A 6,000-nucleotide genomic window follows, 5' to 3' on the forward strand; every position below is an offset into this window, starting at 1 on the left:
GTAGATGAATACAAATTTGTGTGCTCTCAAACTTTAATGATGTTGCTTACTTCCAATATGTATATACTAGAATTTTTTGCACGCGATGCGTGCTTGAATTTTTTTTTTCGAACAAAAACTCAATTTTTTTCGGCATAAGAGTCAAAATTTGAACATTAGACATACGAAGTATAATTGTTTTTAGTTGCAAAATTTGATTGGTTTAGTTTATGTCACTTAAGTCTCTCACCATTTTTTTGTTTTTTTGTTTTACTTTTCAAAGTTAAATTCTATGAATAAAATAGAAATTTTTCTGAATTTATTTATGATTTCTAATATTATAATTTTTTAGTTGATTTTTGAATTAAGTACAGTACTTCATAAATTGTAAAGAAAGTAGACACTTTGATTTCAAGTCAATTTGTTCATAGGTTGTAGTTTGTAAGTGATTTTTAAGTTTTTGTAAAGTTTCCTCATTTTAGTGATTTGCATAACGTAAATTACGCAATTTTATAATTTTAGTTGACTTGTGAGTTATTATTATAATTATATTTTTGATATTTTTATTTGAAGCCCCTTTAATTTGTAAGTGAATTTGTAATTTAGAATGGGAAGGGGTAAGATAGTCTCTTCATTCGGGGACACCATAGTTTCCCCCTTCCCTTATATAATAGAGATATGTTGTACTTTAATTCTTGAATGATATTATATAAACCTTTTTACCTTGATAATTTATCACTATTATATAATAGAAAAAAATACGTCCAAATATATGTAAAAGTTACATTATATATAGGAAACACTATAAAAAAAGTAAATAATTTTTTTCCTTGTCTAATTTCCAAATTCTGATTTCACTACAAATACACCTCTATATTTAATCATGACCCACCATTAATTGTGAATGGTTCTTCAGAATAGTGATTTGTAAGTAAATTTTTGTAAATGTTTTTGTATGTATTGACGTTCTAGGTTATTAGTTTTAGTTTGTATATTTTTTAAGTTTTAATAAAGTTTCCTGATTATTTGAGTGATTTGCGTGTTTTTATAACGTGTTTTCTCAATTGTATGGGTGCTTTGTAAAGTTTCTTCTTTTAAGTGATTTGTGAGTGAGTGATGTAAATTTATTTTCGGTATTTTTATGTTGACATTCCTTTTGTAATTTAGAAGGAGAAGGGGGCAGAATAGGCGTTTCAAAAGAGGACACCATTGCTCCCCCCTTCCCTTATATAATAGAGATATATATATATATATATATATTATATTATTATATATATATAAAAAATATATTATATATATATATATATATATATATATTATTTTTTTATATATATATATATATATATATATATATATTGGTGGTCACTTGTCTTATGTATGTACCCCACTTCAATGGTTTAATATAAATACATGTTCCCCATCCCTCATTTTATCCCTACCCCACACAAATCACCAACAACTTCAACACTTCATCATTAACCCATTCACATATGGCTAATTCTTATCCTATACTACACCCACCACCTGATTTCATTTATGAACACACCCCGAATTTGGTGGTTAGGAAAACGCCCCTCTTCATTAGGGATTCTACCCAAGTCAACGTTAATGAACATGTATACTTTTATCACGTTCCAAGAGATGAAGTGTGTGAAAAAAATCAAGTGTACCTAAGTGCTACACAAGTAAGGCACTTAATGAGAATTCCTTTTTGTTAATGGCCTCCACATATGTTACCATTATATATGTTCGGCCCCGATGCACTAGTAGAGAAATGTCGATTTGCGTCGGACCTGGGACCCCTATTTGCGTCGGACATGGGTCCGGTGGCACAGGTCTCGACGCAGATGACCTATAATTGATATTGTATCGTATGTGGAAACGACGCAAATCGTTTAGCTATTTGCGTCGCACGTTGTAAACGGTGCGACGCAGATGGCTCTCCCCAGCCCAACAAAGAAGGGGAATTTGCGTCGCACATAGCCAAAGGTGCGACACAAATCACTCATCAGTGTCGCACCCTAGGCTTTGTGCGACGTATATGTTTCATTTTTTTTTTTTAAAAAAAGTAGGATTTGCGTCGAGTAGAGGGGCCACATCCGACGCAAATGGCTCATTTTTCGAGAAAAAAAGTCATCTCACCATACTGGCTTCTTCGTATAATTAAAATTCATATTATACCATAATTGAACCCAACATGAATTGAATACAAAATGTCAAAATAGAATGAAACACATGAATGAAGTAAGACGAAATCAGATCTATAAAATTGAAAGAAAATAAAAGGAAATTAAACATAAAAATTGAACGAAATTGAACCTAAAAATTGAACAAAAATAAAACTAAATTGAATCTAATAATTGGATGAAAATAAAATATTCTTCTTTTTCAATTTTGTTCTTTGTCAGATCTAAAAAATACAAAACGAAGTTAAAAAATTGAACCTAAAAAAACAAAATCAGATCTAAATCACCAAATTTTCTGTCATTTTGTTCGAACTCTCGTTCTTCTTCAATTCTCTTTTGGCTCTTCTTCAATTGTTCTTTGTCAAATTTTCTGGAAATTCGAACTGGGAAATGCCTAACTTTTTTTTTGTTGAGTTGATGAAGAAAGCGAAGAAATGTTGACACAGACGAAATTGAAAAAACAAGGAGGTCTTCAAACAGATCTGGAAAAAATGACAAATAACGAAAAATTAAGACAGGCGAAAAAGAAGAAAAAGATAAAATAAACAAGTTACCTTATTCTTGGAATGCGAAGAACGAAATTGGTACTCGAAGAACAAAATCGATACTTCTTGTTCACAAATGCACTTCAATAAATTCACGAAGTTCGTTGCGCTTCTTCAATAACCTTCGAATGTTAAATTTGAGAAGCGTGAAGAAATTGAAATGATGAACGAACGAAATGGAGTTTTTAGGTGAAGGGAACGAACGAAATGGAGTGAGGGAGGGGGAGGGGGAGAGAGAGAGACAGAGAGAGAGAGAGGAGATGAGTGACGGCTGGAGTTTTTAGGTTAAGGAACGAAATGGAGTGAGAGAGGAGAATTTGAGAGTGAGAGTGAGAAGCAGCGGGGTTAAGGGTATAAGCACTAGTAGAATAATTGCTTATTGCTGCGCAGCAATATATCACATAAAAATAAAAGGAAAAAATAAAATAACCCTATTGCTGTTGTTTCGGCCAAAAACCGCAGCAATATGGTTTAAACGAAATATTTTATTATTATTTGACCAAACATATTATTGCGGTTTCTGACAAAAACCGCAGCAATATATTAAAATAATGTAAAAAATATTATTTTAATAAATTGCTGCGGTTTTTGACAAAAACTGCAGCAATAGGTCCTTAAAAAGTATTTTAAGATGTTAGGGTTACAAGCCCATCTCTCTAACCCTAAACATCATGTTAGGCGCCTCTCTCTGTAACACCCCAAAACTTTGGTTTCAAATTTTATAAAACATCCTCTTTTCATTAAAATATCTGACCAAACCTTTAGGGTGTTACCGCCACATCTATTGTTCAAAATAAATGCAAGGCTAATTATTAGAAATAAAAATTTAACTCACAAACCAAAGTATCAAAATAAACCAAACTAAGTTGTCTACTTTAAACCAAACCAAAACTAAACAATCTCAAATGACAGTACTGTTATTAAACTAGGTGAACTTAAAAACTATAAATTCACTCATTCCTGCAACGTAGCCCTTTCACCAACCTGCACAATATTATGGAACAGAACAAAGAAAACAAAAACACAAAAATTAGCGAAAGCTAAGTAATTACAACTCCATCCCGTAAAATAATAACATAATAAGTTTATATTTTAAAAATAATTTTTATAGCATAATCAGACAATATAACGTAATATAGACAAGTATAACATAATACAGACAAGTATATAATATGATTAACCATTTCAATTATTCAAGTTTATATGAGTCATACACAACAATTTTATTTATTAGAAGGGAATTGAACGTCAGTAGGCCGGGACTAATCCTAGTAACCACCTACTTCAACATGGGTCGTCACCCAGATAAATTAAGAGTAATGACCAATATCGTTTTGCAGAACGTCCCTAGTGTGCACACCCCTCACTAATCTAATGGGTATCCGTAATGAGCACCAATAGTATTAGGAGGAAGACAATAAAGAGTTGTAACATAATAAAATCAAATATTGTTCATCACTTATGGAGGATCCAAGTCCACAGGATGATTTCCTCAATAATATTTCCACTTTACGTGATTAATCGATTTTAAAAGTTATGACACATCAAACATCACATTAACATTAACAGGAACATCTTCAGTTCAATAAATATTTTTCACAACTTAACCACTTTATAGAATTATAATAATCAACGTCCATAATTTATAGTAACCAATATATCCATCATTAGAGCCTCATAGAGTCACAATACATATCAACTTATAATACCGTTCATTACATCATTAACACACTAGTTATACCCATTAAGTACATTATCAATATTATTATAATTTTAATACGATGGTATAATTAGGTACATTAAAAATCCAATTTCATAACAACAATATTAGTAGATACAATATATTATACGCAGGGATAATAGTACTATAGTAATATATAATAAATAATTTTAGTCATAGAAAGTACTATCATTGTTGTCACATAATATACATCTAACATAAACTAGAATCACAACCACATGTATTACACATAGCACATACAATTCCTAACGGGATTCTAGTTGTTGATGGACATTGTGAATTACCTCAAACGCTTCCCAAGTATAGCAATATCAACTAAAAGTCGCCTTCTACGAAGTTTCCGTCTATAACAAATAATATTACCTAAAGTTAGTCACTTAGTATAGTATCCCGAAAATAATTAACCAAAGTTTACAAGATTAATAACCAAAATCCGAAAACAAAAGAAAGAAGAATTTTTTTAAAAAAATTTACTTGAAAAAAAATGACTTGCCATGCGTATGAATTCACCATAATTCATAAACATGTTTCCTAGTACACTAAAGACAAAACTTTCTTTTCCTTTTTCTTTTTTTTTTTTCTATAGCAACAAAATCAACCCATCTGCCATAGCTTAAATAAGAAAGTCAAAACTCTTTTCTCCAGTACTTGTACACGATAGAAAACAGAGAAAAAAATAAAGAAGAAACCAAAAGGTAGAAGGAAGAAGAAAGAAGGAAAGGAGAAAGAAGATTGGGTATGGTGGTCAGTCGATACTCCGGCGAAGCCCCAACTTCACACGCACACAAGATGGTGGTTCTCCTTTTTTTTTTTTTTTTCAACCTCGAATAATGATATTGATGGGAAATTCAGATTTGAAATTGAAACTTACCAAAGAGATGAAGGAGGTGAATTACGTGAGAATTTTTGGTGTTTAGGGTATATATATATATATATATATGTAAAACTAGGGTTTCACTAAAAGATAAGTATCTAAAAAAAATTTAATCCTTTCCCAAAACCAACTCAAATTACAATTTCAGAATTTTCTTTTCTCTCTATCTTCCTTTTTGAACGGAAAATCTGATTTAATTTCAAAAATTTTGATTTCGAATTTTTTTTTTAAAAGATAAAAATCTGATTTAATAAATAAAACAGTTTCATAAAAAAAAATCTGATTTATTATGATTTTACTTTATTTTTCAGAATTTTATATTTATAAAATCTTATTATAACAAAATAAATTTTATAAAATAGTTACAAAATTTGGGATATTAGTCTATTACACTCTCTCACGCCTCTCCTCTCTCCTCTTTCCTCTCTCATGTTTTCAGTTTCTCACGCCAAACGCTCATACCTCTCTCCTGTCTCCTCTCTCCTCTTTCCTCTCACCCTCTCTAAACCCAAAACCGCGGCTTGCGGCTTGTTTGTTCGTTCATCTCTCTAACCCTAAATCGCGGCTTGTTCGTTCATCTTCCCGCCGAGGTTGACAAAGAAAAAAGGTTTCGATTGTGAAGGTTCGTTCATCTGCTCCGGCGAGGTTCGTTCATCTGCTCGCCGACGTCGTTCG

Source organism: Beta vulgaris, chromosome 8, assembly GCF_026745355.1.
Source record: "Beta vulgaris subsp. vulgaris cultivar EL10 chromosome 8, EL10.2, whole genome shotgun sequence".
Classification (NCBI taxonomy): Eukaryota; Viridiplantae; Streptophyta; class Magnoliopsida; order Caryophyllales; family Amaranthaceae; genus Beta; species Beta vulgaris.